The following is a 17851-nucleotide window of genomic DNA, read 5'->3' as shown; positions in this document are numbered from 1 at the left end:
TTGATAGACATCCTTCGAAGCTCTGCCCACAAATAGAAAAGTCGTCCATAAAGACTTCCATAATGTCGTCTATAAAATCAGCGAAGATTGACATCATGCATCTTTTGAATGTTGTGGGAGCGTTGCATAATCCAAATGGTATTCGTTGGTAAGCGAATGTACCATAAGGGCATGTGAAGGTTGTCTTTTCTTAGTCATCAGGATGGATTGGAATTTGAAAGAATCCTGAATAACTGTCTAGATAGCAGAAGTGAGAATGCTTAGCCAATCGTTCAAGCATTTGGTCAATGAAGGCCAGAGGAAACTGATCCTTCCGAGTGGCTTTGTTTAGTTTTCTATAATCAATGCACATTCTACTTCCGGTCACAACTCTTTATTCTATGGGTTCGCCCTTCTCATTCTTAACAACTGTAACACCCCCTTTCTTGGGTACTACATGAACGGGGCTAACCCATTGACTATCGAAGATCGGGTATATGATTCCAGCATCTGGTAACTTTTTTACTTCATCCTTGACTACCATACTTAAGATTGGGTTGATCCTTCTCTGGTGTTCTCTAGAGGTTTTACAATCTTCCTCCAGCATAATGCGATGCGTACAGATAGAAGGACTTATCCCTTTTAGGTCGGCGATGTTGTATCCTAACGCAGTTGGATATTTTCTTAGGATATCTAGTAACTTTTCAGTTTCCATTTGTCCCAAATCAGCGTTGACTATTACCGGTCTTTTGAGTTCAGTGTCTAGGAATTCGTATCTTAGGTTCTTTGGTAGTGCTTTTAATTCCAAGTCAGGTTTCTTTGGGCATGGCATGTGGTTGGGCTTAAGTGCTAAGCATTCGCTTAGACTTTCGTTTTGGTATGGTTTATGACAATTATCGTCTTCAAAGATTTGGGGGATTTGGATTTTCATTATATCAGAGTATGTGGTTTCTTGCATCTCCATCTCTCTTACGCACTCGTCTATGACATCAAGTAGATAACAGGTATCGTCTATGGTTGGCGCTTGTAAGAATTACGTCAAGATGAATTCAACCTTTTCCTCTCCGACTTCGAATGTTAGCTTGCCTCTCTTTACATCAATTATGGCTCCGGCGGTAGCTAAGAATGGCCTTCCTAATATAATAGGTGTACTGGTATCTTCTTTGATGTCCATGATTATGAAATCTGTAGGAATGTAAAATTGTCCTACACGTACGGGGACATTCTCTAGTATACCGACATGATATTTGATTAAGCGGTCAGCTAATTGAACAGACATCTTGGTTGGTCTTAGTTCTCCCATATTGAGCCTTTTACAGATGCTTAAGGGCATTACACTAATGTTGGCTCCTAGATCGCATAGAGCTTTGTCTATGACGAATTTCCCAATGACATAGGGTATGGAAAAACTACTTGGGTCTTTTAGTTTGGGAGGCATGTTATTTTGGATTATTGCGCTACACTCAGCAGTAAGTGTAACTGTTTCGTTATCCTCAATCTTTTTCTTATTAGATAGGATCTCCTTAAGAAATTTGGCATATGAGGGCATTTGTGTGATGGCTTCTGTAAAGGGAATTGTAATGTTTAGTTGCTTTAGAAGTTCAACAAATTTCCTAAATTGCCCAACAGTTTTAGAACTTGCGAGTCTTTGAGGATACGGAATGGGTGGTTTATAAGGTGGTGGAGGCACATAAGGTTTTTCTTTCTCTTCGGCCTCTCGGGTATTATCTTCCATTTCCTTTGGTTCAATTACCTGCTCAGTTGTGGTTTTGTCTGGTTTTTGGTACATGGAAGGGTTTGGGAGTCTTGGATCTACGGGTTCGTCTATTTCTTTTCCACTCCTCAGTATAACGGCATTTGCATGTCCTTTTGGATTAGGTTGCGGTTGTCCAGGAAATGTTCCAGCTGGAGCGGCTGTAGATGCTTGTTGTTGAGCCACTTGTGAAATCTGTGTGTCAAGAATTTTATTGTGGGTGGCTAAGGCGTCTACTTTGCTCGCTAGCTGTTTAAGTTCCTCGCTAGCATGTATATTTTGGTTCAAGAAGTCTTTGTTTGTCTGAGCTTGGGTAGCTATGAAGCTTTCCATCATTAGTTCGAGGTTTGACTTCCTAGGTATGTTAGGAGCATTATTAGCTGGCTTTTGATATCCAGGTGGAACAGCTGGTGCTTGGCCCGGTGCATACAGGGCGTTGTTATTCTTATACAAAAAATTAGGATGGCTTTTCCAGCCTGGGTTGTAGGTATTCGAATAAGGATTTCCTTGTGCATAGTTCACTTGATCGGTTGGGACTCCTGCTAATATCTGACATTCTGGTGCAGTGTGTCCAGGGTTTCCACATAACTCACAGTTTGGAGTCACGGAAACCACGGTGGTTGCGGGTGGTATGGTCAAGTTGTCTAACTTTTGAACAAGGGCATCTACCTTGTCATGGACATGGTCAAGGCTATTGATTTCGTACATTCCACTTTTTGTTTGGGAATTTTCTACTGGAGATTTTTCACCTCCCCATTGGCAATGGTTTTGGGCCATGTTTTTAATGAGTTGATAGGCTTTGTTGTATGGCTTGTCCATAAGTGCACCGCCTGCGGCAACGTCTACTGTCAGTCTTGTGTTATACAGAAGCCCATTGTAAAATGTGTGAATGATCACCCAGTCTTCGAGACCGTGATGTGGACATATCCTCATCATGTCTTTGTATCTCTCCCACACGTCGTAGAGAGATTCTACATCTTTTTGTCGAAATTCATTGATTGGCGGAGAATATCGGGATAAGAAAACGTTCTTCAATTCTTCCTATGTTGTAACTGAGTTGGATGGAAAGGATTGCAACCAAGCCCAAGCTCTGTCTCTTAGTGAGAAAGGAAAGAGGCGTAGTCTTATCACATCTTGAGATACACCATTCGCCTTTACAGTGTCTGCGTATTGCACAAACTTGGTCAGGTGTTCATTAGGGTCGTCCATAGGATTTCCAGCAAATTGATGTTGTTGGACGACTGATAATAATGAGGGTTTTAGCTCGAAATCATTTTGATTGATAGCAGGGGCAGCAATGCTGTTGTGAGGTTCTTGTTGGGACGGGGTAGCGTAGAATTTAAGAGGACGGTTTTGTGGTCCTTCTTCAGCCATGGTTGGTTTTTCGTCTTGTTTAGCAGTAGGAAAGAAGATATTGGGAATATTGTATCGTTGTTGGTACTCTAGTATTCGACGTCTTATATATAAGAAACGCTCTAATTCAGCGATTGGTGGTGCTAAGTTATCGCCTTGTGAGCGAGTACTTGGCATACAATCGGGGAAAATAAGGGAAAGTAGATTAGTTTTTATTTTTACCTTAGTCTATACCGTGCAACAAAAGAATCGCACTATTTGACTAAATCAGGTCCCCTACAACGGCGCCAAAAACTTGATACGTCTCGTGACTGTATATAGAATATAGTCTATTGGGTACTTGACTGCAAGTGCACAGTCCAGTCGTTTTAGTTTCAAAAGATATCGAACCCACAGGGACCGATGGTCAAACTAATGCTACTGACGTTACTATGTTTAGCTAAGGGAATGATTTTTAGAAGTTTGGTTGCAGAAAATTAAATCTAAGGGAAGTTAAGTTTTAAGAAAGTATTAATAGGAGGAATCAGTATGCAACACATTAATCGTCAGGGATTCGATAAGTCACCAGTGTATAATTTAAATACCAAATATCTTTCAGTAGAAAATACTTATTTAAAAGGCTTTATCTCACACTCTCGTGGTTGTTGATTCGGCATATACCTTTAAGTAAGAACGTACGCTCTCGCTGTCCCATTTGAAGTTAAAAATACTTTTTGAAAATAGATAAGTTCTAATTGCTTTTAAAGTGCTCTCGCTGTTTTTAAAATCAATGTCTAGTTTTTACTATCCATTTCGAGCCTCACGCTCTCGTGATTGTTGGTTCTCACCTTAGTTAATTTCCCACTCTTATGGAAAAATCGTATTAAATTGCTTCTCACTTTTGTGACAAAGTTAATTAAATTTAAACTGAAAACCACAGCCAAAAAGCTTGTTTGAGACAAGAAGTTTTTCACCGATTATTATTAAATCCCGTCTAATTAAATTGTTACATACCGATACCGGTAATTTAGCCGGACATGTTAAATAGCGCAAACACAGACGAGCATAATGATAACATGAAATAATATCACATTCTAGGACTCGATTTAATTAAATTATATTATTATTCACTCCAATTTATTTCATTTTATTCGATACTACTTGGTATTTTGCTTTCTATTTATATCAGGTAGCTTATTTAAAGCACAAGTGAAAAAGGAAGAAAAGGAGGTGCAAAAAGAAATGAAAAGAAGCAAATTCCACCAAGTCAAGGCCCAGCCCAAAAGCACAGGCGCTGCGCCTGTGACGAGCGTCACGCCCTGCCTACTTGTGTTACGAGCATAACACATGGTGTGACGGACGTCACACCATTCTCCTATATTTTTGGCTTCAGAAGCGCAACAGAGGCACGTTGAAGCCTATTGTTACACTTGACCATTGGAACGTGAGGATTTTTACACGGAAAGCCTTTGGAAACCGTTACAAAAAGTGAGCAATATAAATAGTGGCTTTTGGCAAACCCTGCAGCTCTCTCCGCCGTCTCTCTGCTTCGTTCAATTTTTCTCTTCCAGCCGTGCAAACATACCATTACCTTTTTACAGTTTTTGCTTTATTTGCAATTTTTGTTTTCTTTTCCAGCAATTCCTTTAAGTACTTAATTAATTTTTCACACAATAGTTTCTACACCGGAAACTATTGTGTATCTTTTACCGGATCTAACCTTACGTTAGACCCTAGTTTTTTTATTCCTTCACTTTTATTTTCCTGCCCGATTGAAGAATTCAAGAACAAATCCAACCGGTCTATGGTGGAGTGTTCAAAGATTGCTATAAATTATTCAGGTTCTTTAATTATTGTTTGAATTTATATATGCCCTTCTATATTGTTTATTTATATTATTTTCCTGAGATGAATTTATTTAAGCATAATGATTGTTTAGATCTATTTAGCATGTCTGGCTAATTTACTTAGGTATCGGTATGTAAAGTAAGCAGAATAAAGGAATCAAAATTAAGTTGGTTAAATTACGTTTAAAAATAAAGTCACTCTTTTTATGGTCTCAATTTACAGGATTAGTAACAAAGTTTTTGTACGAGAGTAAAAGACATAAAGAGGTTAAATTCAATAGAACGAGAGTTTGAGTTTTTAACTGGACATAGTAAATTGAGCATTAATTCTAAATCAGGGCGAAGGCAATTTTTAGAGTTAATTAAATTCTAATCTTTTTCAAAAAGTATTTTTTTAAGTTAAATGTGAGGACGAGAGTTAAGCATTTGAATTTAATTATATAATCTAAGTCAACAGAGCGAGAGTTTGAGACGAGGGTGTTTAAACGATTAGTGTTTTCTTAAAAAGAGTTTCTATAGATTCCTTTGTTTTCAAAAAGTGATTTTGGACTTAACCAATAAGTGACAGCTGCGTTAATATAAAGTCATAGTCTATTCAACAGAGCGAGAGTTTGAGAAAAGACTTTTAATCAATAGTGTCTACTGAAAAGATTTATTTTAAAACCAAGAAACCAACGAAGATTTGATTCCCTAATTACGACGAACTACATACCGATATCCTCTTAATTGATATTTAATCTAGATCTTATTTTAGTTTTAACTTTTCCCCCGAACAATCAAAGTATCATCCGCCTTAGCTTTACGAAGTAACCTTAGAAAACGGTATATCGATTCATAAGTCCCTGTGGGATCGATATCTTTTAAAACTACGCGATAGAACTATGCACTTGCAGTTTGTACCCCAAATTCGACTCATAAAGTCGCGATCAAGTTTTTGGCGCCGTTGCCGGGGACTTTTATTTAGTCGATATCGTAACTCTTCTGTTACGCTGTAGAGACTAAGGCTTATTTTTATTTTTTATTTCTTTCGTTGATTTGTATGCCACACACTCGCTCACAAGGCGAGCCGTTCTACTTACGAATCAACGACATCAAACTATATCTCCGAGTCTTACAACGAATTCGGGAATATCGTGGTGCAAACAATCTCCCTCCTATTGAAATTCCTGATCTCAAAAATCTTCTTCCTTCACCGATACCCGAGATGGCAGAACCAGCTCGTGCTCTTCGAGATTACGCCGCTCCATCGCAAGATGAGCCGCATTCGAGTATTGCTCCACCCGCAATCGAAGCAAACAACTTCGAACTTAAACCTTCACTGTTGCAAACAGTGCAACAGAACCAATTCTCTGGAAATCCTACCGAGGATCCAAACCTTCATTTATCCGTATTTGTCCAATACGCTGATACTGTTAAAGCTAATGGTGTCACTTCAGAGGCAATTCGACTTCGTCTCTTTCCTTTCTCGTTAAGAGATAGTGCTAGAAGATGGCTTCAGTCTCTTCCTTCCAACTCAGTCACCACGTGGAACGAGTTGAAGAAAGTCTTCCTTGCCCGATATTTTCCGCCGAGCAAAACAGCTATGTTAAGAGCCCAGATAAATGGATTTAAACAGAAAGATAACGAGTCTCTTTTCGAAGCATGGGAAAGATACAAAGACATGATGAGACTTTCTCCACACCATGGTTTAGAGGACTGGTTAGTGATTCATACCTTCTATAATGGTCTCTTGTACAACACGAGGTTAACAATAAACGCCGCCGCAGGTGGTGCACTTATGAACAAACCTTATGCTGATGCTTATCAACTTATCAAGAGCATGGCCCAAAACCACTATCAGTGGGGAAGAGAAAGAACAATGGTAGAAAAACCTCAAATGAAAAGTGGCATGTACGAGATAAGTAACCTTGATCATGTTAATGCAAAAGTGGATGCTCTGGTCCAGAAAATTGAAAGTTTAAATGTATCACCTCCAGCCACCGTGGTTGCCATAACTCAGAATTGCGAAGTCTGTGGAATCCAAGGTCACACTCCTGCAGATTGTCAGCTCCTAACAGGAATCCAAGCAGAGCAAGTGAACTATGCTCAAGGAAATCCCTACTCGCATACCTATAACTCCAACTGGAAGAATCATCCTAATTTTTCATATAAGAGTAATAATGCCTTATACGCGCCTGGACAAGCTCCAAATCAAGCCCCAGCTATACCTCCTGGATACCAAAAGCCGATCCCATCTACACCTAACAATAACGTTCCTAGGAAATCCAACTTGGAAATCATGATGGAGAACTTCATAGGTTCTCAACAGCAAACCAATAAAGATTTCTTAAACCAGAATGTACACACTGGCGAACAAATTAAACAACTAGCAAGTAAAGTAGATGCCCTGGCTACTCATAACAAAATGCTGGAAACACAAATATCACAAGTACCTCAACAACAAGCGCCTAGTGCTGCCCCAAATGGTACATTTCCTGGATAACCCCAACCTAACCCGAGAAGCCACGCTCATGCAATCATACTAAGAAGTGGAACGGAAGTGGAAGGACCGTCTGATCCAAGAACTGAGAACCAAAACTCTAAAAAGTCATCCGAGGAAGAAAATAAACCTAAGGAAAAGGAAGAGAGTAATAAGGAAACCGTAGAAAAGAAAGAACCTTATGTACCTCCACCGCCTTATAAACCACCTATTCCTTACCCTCAAAGGCTTATTAAAACCAAAGATGCGGGCCAATTTAAAAAATTTATTGACCTACTGAAACAATTAAACGTCACAATTCCTTTTACAGAAGCTATTACGCAGATGCCCTCATATGCTAAGTTCTTAAAAGAAATTCTTTCTAATAAAAGGAAACTTGAAGATAGCGAAACTGTTACACTCACTGCTGAATGTAGCGCTATAATCCAGAATATGCCTCCTAAACTTAAAGATCCAGGTAGTTTCTCTATACCCTGTCACATAGGAAAATTTGTCATAGACAAGGCTTTATGCGATTTAGGAGCCGGTATTAGTGTTATGCCTTTATCCATATGCAAGAAACTTGAAATGGGAGAATTAAGACCAACTAAAATGTCTGTGCAACTAGCAGATCGTTCTGTTAGATATCCTGTAGGAATTCTTGAAAACGTTCCCGTGCGCATAGGTCAATTCTACATTCCAACCGATTTTATAATTATGGACATTAGAGAAGATGAAGTTACACCCATTATACTGGGAAGACCGTTCTTAGCAACTGTCGGTGCAATCATAGACGTAAAACGAGGACGACTCACTTTCGAAGTAGGAGAAGAGAAAATTGAGTTCATTCTTTCCCAATTTTTGAAAGCACCTGCAATAGAAGACACATGTTACTTCATGGATATCATCGATGAATGCATAAAAGAAACAGAGTTAGAAAATCACAAATCATCTGACTATCTTGTAGAAGACAAACTTAACCAATGTTTAGCAATAACACCGGGTCCTACGCAATGCCTTAAGAAACCAACCCTAGACCTGAAAACACTTCCCAAAAATCTGAGATATGAATTCCTAGACTTAGAACTTGAACGACCAGTGATAGTTAATGCAGACCTAGGAAAACTCGAAACAGAAAAACTCCTGCATATCTTAAGAAAATATCCAACCGCACTAGGATACAACATCACCGACCTTAAAGGAATAAGTCCTTCTATTTGTATGTACCGCATCATGCTAGAAGAAGACTGTAAAACTTATAGGGAACACCAGAGGAGACTAAACCCGATCCTGAGTGAGGTAGTGAAGAAGGAAATAACCAAGTTATTAGAGGCAGGTATCATATATCCTATATCTGATAGCAAATGGGTTAGCCCTGTACACGTAGTACCGAAGAAAGGAGGTATAACAGTTATTGAAAATGAAAAAGGAGAAACTATAACTAAACAAATTGAATCGGGATGGAGAATATGCATTGACTATAGGAAACTAAACAAAGCAACCCGAAAAGAGCATTTCCCTTTACCATTCATTGACCAGATGTTAGAACGATTAGCGAAACATTCTCATTTCTGCTATCTAGACGGTTATTCAGGCTTCTTTCAAATACCAATTCATCCTGATGACCAAGAAAAGACAACATTCACGTGTCCTTTTGGTACCTTCGCTTATCGACGAATGTCGTTTGGCTTGTGCAATGCTCCTGCAACCTTCCAAAGGTGCATGATGGCGATATTCGCCGATTTTCTCGAAAACATAATGGAGGTATTTATGGACGATTTCTCCGTATGCGGAAAAAGCTTTGAAGAATGTCTTGAAAACCTAGAAAGAGTTCTAGAACGATGTGTAAAAGTAAACCTAGTACTTAATTGGGAAAAATGTCACTTTATGGTACAAGAAGGAATTGTTTTAGGACATATCATCTCAAATAGAGGAATTGAAGTAGACAAAGCCAAAATAGAGGTAATCGAAAACCTTCAACCTTCGAAAACTGTGAGAGAAGTACGAAGCTTCTTAGGACATGCCGATTTTTATCGACGATTCATTAAAGACTTCTCTAAAATAACTAAACCTTTGACCGGACTATTGATGAAAGAGGCTGAATTCATATTCGACAATAAATGTTTAGAAGCATTTCAAATGCTTAAACAAGCATTGATCTCCGCGCCCATAATGCAGACACCAGATTGGAACGAACCATTCGAAATAATGTGTGATGCCAGTGATTACGCTGTGGGTGCTGTTTTAGGACAACGAAAGGATAAAAAGCTTCACGTCATATACTACGCAAGTAGAACTCTAGATGAAGCACAAATGAATTACGCCACAACCGAGAAAGAACTTTTAGCAGTAGTATTTGCGCTAGATAAATTTCGTTCTTACTTGGTCGGAGCCAAAATAATCATTTACACTGACCACGCTGCTATCAAGTACCTCTTAACAAAAAAGGATGCTAAAACTAGACTCCTAAGGTGGATCCTGCTGCTACAAGAGTTCGATTTGGAAATCAAAGACAAGAAAGGAACTGAAAACGTAGTAGCAGATCACCTCTCTAGACTCGAAAACCTGGAACCGGAAAGAACATCGATCAACGATGATTTCTCGTACGATAAACTTATAGCTACTTTGGAGGAAAATAAAGTTGATAAACAGGTAGAAACCACCTTAGCTATATCTGTTACACCATGGTACGCTGATCTCGTCAATTATTTAGCTGCCGGAATAGTTCCACCTACTTTATCCTACTAGCAAAAGAAACGATTCTTCTATGACATAAAACACTATTACTGGGATGACCCTTTACTTTTCAAAAGAGGCCCCGACGGTATTTTCCGTCAGTGTATACCCGAAGAAGAGGTAGAAAATATAATCCAACACTGTCACTCCGCTCCTTATGGTGGACATGCAAGTACATCCAAAACCTGCTCCAAAATCCTACAAGCCGATTTTTATTGGCCGAATATATGGAAGGATGTGCATGCGGCTATCAAGAAATGTGATAGATGTCAACGCACAGGAAACATATCTAGACGTGACGAGATGCCACAAAAAGGCATTTTGGAAGTAGAGATTTTCGACGTGTGGGGAATAGACTTCATGGGACCTTTTCCACCTTCTTTCGGTAACAAGTACATACTCGTAGCGGTTGACTACGTATCAAAATGGATTGAAGCTATAGCTTCTCCAACAAACGACACACGAGTAGTAACTAGACTCTTTAAGAATATAATATTTCCAAGATTTGGTATCCCGAGAATAGTAGTCAATGATGGTGGATCACATTTCATATCTAAGATACTCGAAAAACTACTATTTAAGTATGGTGTGAGACATAGAGTAGCGACACCTTACCACCCTCAAACCAGTGGGCAAGTGGAAGTGTCTAACAGAGAAATCAAACAAATATTGGAAAAAACAGTCGCCACCTCAAGGAAAGACTGGTCATTGAAATTACCAGAAGCTTTATGGGCATATCGAACCGCTTACAAAACTCCCATAGGGACAACCCCATTTAAGCTTATTTATGGAAAATCTTGCCACCTCCTGGTAGAATTAGAACATAAAGCCTACTGGGCTATTAAAAATCTAAATTTAAACTATAAGGCCGCTGGTGAAAAGCGAATCCTTGATATAAACGAACTAGAGGAACTCAGACGAGACGCTTACGAAAATGCCAGAAACTACAAAGAAAGAACAAAACAATGGCATGACAAGCGCATAGCAAGAAAAATCTTCAAACAAGGCGATACAGTCCTGTTATTTAACTCTAGACTAAAGTTATTCCCGGGAAAACTACGATCTAGATGGTCAGGTCCATTTCAAATTACCAATGTTTTCCCTAGTGGAGCGGTGGAAATTAAAGGAAAATCCATTGAACCGTTTATCGTAAACGGGCAGCGTCTAAAACATTATCATCATACAGAGAACATTGAAGACTCACAAGTCCTGCATTTAGACGTAGTGCCTCCAGAATTTATAGATTATATTTGATAGTTTTTGTCGAGCTTGCGACATTAAACAAAGCGCTTAGTGGGAGACAACCCACAAATATTTATATTTTCATTTCTTACTTAATTATTCTTTTAAAATTTTTATTTAGTATTCATTCTTAATCTATTTTAATTTTTCTTCTTCTATTCTTCCGGCATTTGGCCAAATCCTGATTAAAACTCTTGTTGTTCCTTTCTCTAGCTAACACTAACCTGATGGGACAAATTGATCGTATGGGTATCAAATTCAGAGGGAAAGCTCAGAAAAAAAGGTTTGAGGAACTAGCAGAAAGAGAGATGTTACCTAGTTTGTATGCTGATGACTGGGCAATGACTGCCCTTGGACTAAGAGAGAGTGTCCTGTATTTGCTGAGTCGGATAGGGTGGGAAACCACTCCTATTCGAAGACAATTCGTCACCTACCGGAGACTGACACTAGAATTCCTTAGCTCTCTGATCTATCTACCTAGCCATGGAAAAGGAATAAGCAGAGGTTTTATTCAGTTCAGAATGTTCAACATGGAGTATCAATTTAACATTCAAGATTTTACCACCCTTTTAGGTTTCCCTACCTCTTTTGATACATTCACAGTGAGCCAAGAAGAACTTTTTGAATATAGAGAACTTGAATACTTTTGGGGAAGCTTGACTGGAAATGACGATCCCGAGGAACATGAGTTTCTCTCTGGAGACATACATAACCCGACCTTTCATTACTTCCATAAGATCTTGACCCACACCCTTTTCGGGAAGAAGTCAAACAGTACCTCAGTTTCACGTGATGAACTCTTCATCATATTTTGTGCTTCCCAGAACCGTCCAGTAAACGGTGCCACTTTTATGTTGGAAAATTTTGACCACCTTATCCAAGATGAACGAGCACCAATTCGAATAGGCGGTTTAATAACCATGATTGGTAATGCTATCGGATTACGTCAGCCTATGCTTGACTTAAGCCCTTTTTGTGGCATTGCGACTATGAGTATACCCTTCCTCTTCAACACTATGTTTATAGCAAACCTAGGGTCTGAAGAGTTTGAGCTTATAATTAACAACCAAGTTCTTTGCCTATTCACCTTGCCTAGTCCGAGGACTAGTGTTCATAACCGCAGTAACTGGCTCTACAGCCTGAACGGAACACCCTCTCCTGCTAGATCCACTGAATCCATCCAGGACTATGTGATTTGTGATGACCAGATCCCTTATGCTGAATCTGACCCTCACACATCATCTGGTTATTATGATATTGACCCTCCTCCTCAACCTGTCCCGACCGAAGAGTCGGCAATACCTGATCCTAGACATCATATGCCCGGAGATAATTATAACACCATCATTCAAGCCTTGATGTCAGAACAGGACGCCCTCAAAGAAGAGTTAGCTAACATGGGACAAGAAATTTTGGGATACATGAACAGTATGACAAATCAGTTCCACGAGTTGCTAAACCGTGTTAACTCCTTTGCTCCTCCAGCCAGAGATCATGCAGATGGATAGAAGTTGTTTTCCTTAGTTATTTAGTTTTAGTTAGATTATTCATTAATGTTGTTTCAAATTATGTTCGTATTTGTTTTTCTTTCGCATGTTTGTTTTTGTCTTCCAATGTTACATTATGATTATTTTATGAAGCTATTGATTTATTTTACTTCATTATGGCTTATGCAATATCTAGCAATAATGCTCTCTACTGTATGCTACTTACATAACTTTTTAGAGAAAAATATATTTATGCAATATTATGGTAGTAGAATAGCATGCAAGGCAATCTAAAAATATCACAATAGCAGAATAAAATAAGCTGAAGCAAAACAAAATAATAAAAATAAATTACTATAAATTATTATGAAGAACGCAAGCAGTGACCGTTGCAGCTTACCGTGTGACGAGCGTCACACACGCCATCACGGTCCTCACACCAAGTGCTTGTGACGCCCGTAACGCCCCTGTCACGAGCGTGACACCTTCAGACTAGGTGAACGTTACCAACCATTGGAGACACGACCGTTACACCACTTCACCTTTTTACCTTCCTCATTTATTCACATTTACCCACATTTATTTACTTTTCAACCACTCCCTTTCCAACTTCCAAATTTTTCCTATAAAAACCCACCATACCTTTCTTCATACACCACAAACCATTCTATAAACTACATTTCATCTTCTTACCTTCTACTTCTTTCAAACCACTTATCGGTATGGCGGGAAACCAAAATTTCGGAGGGAGCAATTCGAGCGTTTCCAACAGCGAGGCGTCCAATCCACCAGGTACCCTGATTTAACTTGTTTACAACAATTAGGATTACTTCAAGGAATAGAATGGATGCTCCGCCTTGCTGGTTTAACCTTTCTGTGCACTCACAATCAACCTACCTATCCATCCCTAACCTTAGAATTTTTAAGTTCCTATTCGTACAACACTCCCACTGGTGAAGACGAGTACTTAATCGGTACCGCAACCTTCCGTTTGTTCAACACCGAGTACTCTCTATCCCAAAACCAATTGAGTACCATGCTACAGTTCCCCGTAGAAGGTCAAGTCCACCCTAGGATACCTCCGAACTCCCCGTGGCACATACACGCCTTCGACCTCTTTAGGAAAATATCCGGTGTAGAAACCAACAACTAGAATGTGCTCCTTGCTTCCCATATACATAACCCAACCATCCGGTACTTTATCCGCATCCTACAAAACACAATTTTTGGAAGACCGAACAACAACAAAGTAAACGCCAAGGAATTATTCTTCCTCCAATGCGTCTTTGAAAGCGATACTCAGGTAAACGCTGCCTCCTTCCTATTTCATCACATCCGCACCCTATATGCTAGAGGCCGTCAACCTTTTGTAATAGGCGGATTAATAACCACAATAGCACTTGGCTTAAACCTAGGGGACCGACTCCAAAATTTAGAATCTTTACCTCCCCTATCTATGGATATAAGTTACTGTCGGTCCAACCGTCTAATCAAAAATAGAGTAGGCGGAGGGTATTACCTTATGGTGAACAACCAGGAAGTCCCAAGTGTTGTTCTACCCAACATCACCCTAACAGATGTCACCAATCCCAACCGCCACATCTATGATCTGAATGCTCTCGAAGCCACCGAGCCTATACAAGCAAACCCGCCCTCAGACGAGTTTGCCGAAATGGAGCAGGGTGATCAAGTTCCTGCACAACAATCAGTCCCGCTCAACCCTTCCGATAATGCAGCTGGTCCATCCTCACGACGTCGTCGACGAAGAAGGCCAGCAACCAACGACGACATCATGGATGCTATCGATGGTATGCAAGCGCAGAATCTCGAAGTGATGCAGATGATGCGCCAGATGCAACAACAACAGGAAGCGAGGAATGCAATAACCGATCAACGGTTCGCTCAGTTGCTCAGCAGGTTTGATGATTTGGAAGTACGTCAAAGATCACCAGGTCCAAGAACAAGAGGCGGAAAGCAGCATTGACTTTAGTTTCCTTTTCTTTTCTTCTTTTTTGTATTTCTTTTGTTTTCTCTGAAACATTGGGGACAATGTTTCATTTAAGTGTGGGGGGGAAAACCTTGTTCTTTAAACTTTCCCTTTTCAAGTACGTTATCTTTCCTTTCAATGTTATTTCCCTTTCTATTATATAAAAAAAACAAAAAGAAAATACTTATTATAATATATATTTAATCTAAATTAAGTCCCTAGTGTGAGAAATTTCTATTATCTATTCCCTAAAATTTTCATGAGCCATAACAAAAATTCAACACACTCAGTAAGTATAAAGGTTGCCTATTTCATCAAACTTGAGAAAAATTAAGACAAAAAAATTACCGCCCCAACACTCTAAACAAACCTCAACATGTTAGATCAGAAAGGTACCTGTTATACAAGTCCCTGGACCTTTAACTTTATAGTAACCCCGAGTAGTTTATACAAGAAGTCAGCACCATCTTAATAGAAAACTACGTGGAGGGCCGATGAATATAAGTGAATGATTCCCAAAATAAAAATATATATATATATATATATATCAGGAAATGCACTAACTAAGTTAGGTGATCCTTACCAGATCATTTAATCTAAAGGTTGCAGATCATACAAAAACATAATACGAAAGATCCATTATGAGTTGGTTCAGCAGGTATCTGGTGCTGAACTTGGTAGGGCGGACTACGGTCCGATCCCCCGCAATTTGCAATGGACCAAATAACAAAGTTATCCGACTAATGTACCAGAGTTTCAAGCTAAAAAGGGGATCAGAATCACTAACTGGTCACTCCACTATGTGCGCGAAACGATAAAGGGCTTAATGTGATTTCGCTAGAATGAAAACGGGTGAAATAAGAGTGAAAGAACTAGGCTAGCTATAAGGGCATGACTCGAACTGGTTTGCATAAGGTGAGGTTACCTGAGGTTGTAACGGTAGTTGTTGATGTCAAGATTAAACTCAAGTTATTCATAAACAAAATCTACTTGCAACCTAGTAGGAATTGATGTGTGTTTTGAAATTTCATCTGGCTAAATTTTTAAACGATTTCTATATTGTATTTTGCTTGAGGACAAGCAAAGGTCTAAGTATGGGGGAGTTTGATAACATGAAATAGAATCACATTCTAAGACTCGATTTAATTAAATTATATTATTATTCACTCCAATTTATTTCATTTTATTCGATACTACTTGGTATTTTGCTTTCTATTTATCTCAGGTAGCTTATTTAAAGCACAAGTGAAAAAGGAAGAAAATGAGGTGCAAAAAGAAATGAAAAGAAGCAAATTCCATCAAGCCAAGGCCCAGCCCAAAAGCACAGGTGCTGCGCCTGTGACGAGCGCCACAAAAGGTGTGACGAGCGTCACGCCCTGCCTACTTGTGTTACGAGCGTAACACATGGTGTGACGGACGTCACACCATTCTCCTATATTTTTGGCTTCAGAAGCGCAACAGAGGCACGTTGAAGCCTATTGTTACGCTTGACCATTGGAACGTGAGGATTTTTACACGGAAAGCCTTTTGGCAAACCCTGCAGCTCTCTCCGCCGTCTCTCTGCTTCGTTCAATTTTTCTCTTCCAGCCGTGCAAACATACCATTACCTTTTTACAGTTTTTGCTTTATTTGCAATTTTTGTCTTCTTTTCCAGCAATTCCTTTAAGTACTTAATTAATTTTTCACACAATAGTTTCTACACCGGAAACTATTGTGTATCTTTTACCGGATCTAACCTTACGTTAGACCCTAGTTTTTTTATTCCTTCACTTTTATCTTCCTGCCCGATTGAAGAATTCAAGAACAAATCCAACCGGTTTGTGGTGGAGTGTTCAAAGATTGCTATAAATTATTCAGGTTCTTTAATTATTGTTTGAATTTATATATGCCCTGCTATATTGTTTATTTATATTATTTGCCTGAGATGAATTTTATTAAGCATAATGATTGTTTAGATCTATTTAGCATGTCTGGCTAATTTACTTAGGTATCGGTATGTAAAGTAAGCGGAATAAAGAAATCAAAACTAAGTTGGTTAAATTACGTTTAAAAATAAAGTCACTCTTTTTATGGTCTCAATTTACAGAGAGTAAAAGACGATATCCGCCTCAAATTAACTCAAAGTTTTTGTACGAGAGTAAAAGACATAAAGAGGTTAAATTCAATAGAACGAGAGTTTGAGTTTTTAACTGGACATAGTAAATTGAGCATTAATTCTAAATCAGGGCGAAGGCAATTTTTAGAGTTAATTAAATTCTAATCTTTTTCAAAAAGTATTTTTAAAAGTTAAATGTGAGGACGAGAGTTAAGCATTTGAATTTAATTATATAATCTAAGTCAACAGAGCGAGAGTTTGAGACGAGGGTGTTTAAACGATTAGTGTTTTCTTAAAAAGAGTTTCTATAGATTCCTTTGTTTTCAAAAAGTGATTTTGGACTTAACCAATAAGTGACAGCTGCGTTAATATAAAGTCATAGTCTATTCAACAGAGCGAGAGTTTGAGAAAAGACTTTTAATCAATAGTGTCTACTGAAAAGATTTATTTTAAAACCAAGAAACCAACGAAGATTTGATTCCCTAATTACGACGAACTACATACCGATATCCGCTTAATTGATATTTAATCTAGATCTTATTTTAGTTTTAACTTTTCCCCCGAACAATCAAAGTATCATCCGCCTTAGCTTTACGAAGTATCCTTAGAAAACGGTATATCGATTCATAAGTCCCTGTGGGATCGATATCTTTTAAAACTACGCGATAGAACTGTGCACTTGCAGTTTGTACCCCAAATTCGACTCATAAAGTCGCGATCACATAAACAGATTAATAGTGCAACAAACATAATTATAATAATAACAGAGCAATAATAATAATAATTGAATGAAAACCTGGAAATTGGAGTAACAGAGTACGTCGAATCTTAAAGTACTTGAGCAGTCCTCCACAGGTCGGTAGGATTCTGCTTCTTTGATAGAATTGCTTAAACTAAATTAAATAAAGTGTAGTCGTTTCCTCAGTGTAGGAAAC

General features: G+C 38.7%; 2 non-coding genes across 2 annotated transcripts; one reads left to right on the top strand and one right to left on the bottom strand.

The window, feature by feature from the left end:
- Positions 1 to 2639: 2639 nt before the first annotated feature.
- On the top strand, positions 2640 to 2742 carry LOC127089752 (small nucleolar RNA R71). Its single transcript, XR_007791307.1, has one exon. It is a non-coding gene; the product is annotated as a small nucleolar RNA R71 (small nucleolar RNA).
- A 3751-nt stretch (positions 2743 to 6493) lies between these two features.
- LOC127089369 (small nucleolar RNA R71) lies at positions 6494 to 6600 on the bottom strand. The gene has a single exon (XR_007790978.1). It is a non-coding gene; the product is annotated as a small nucleolar RNA R71 (small nucleolar RNA).
- Between the last annotated feature and the right edge of the window lie 11251 nt (positions 6601 to 17851).

This window comes from Lathyrus oleraceus, chromosome 5, assembly GCF_024323335.1.
Source record: "Lathyrus oleraceus cultivar Zhongwan6 chromosome 5, CAAS_Psat_ZW6_1.0, whole genome shotgun sequence".
Lineage (NCBI taxonomy): Eukaryota > Viridiplantae > Streptophyta > Magnoliopsida > Fabales > Fabaceae > Lathyrus > Lathyrus oleraceus.
The sequence above is the reverse complement of the archived record's forward strand: the minus strand, read 5'-3'. Positions and strand labels throughout refer to the sequence as shown.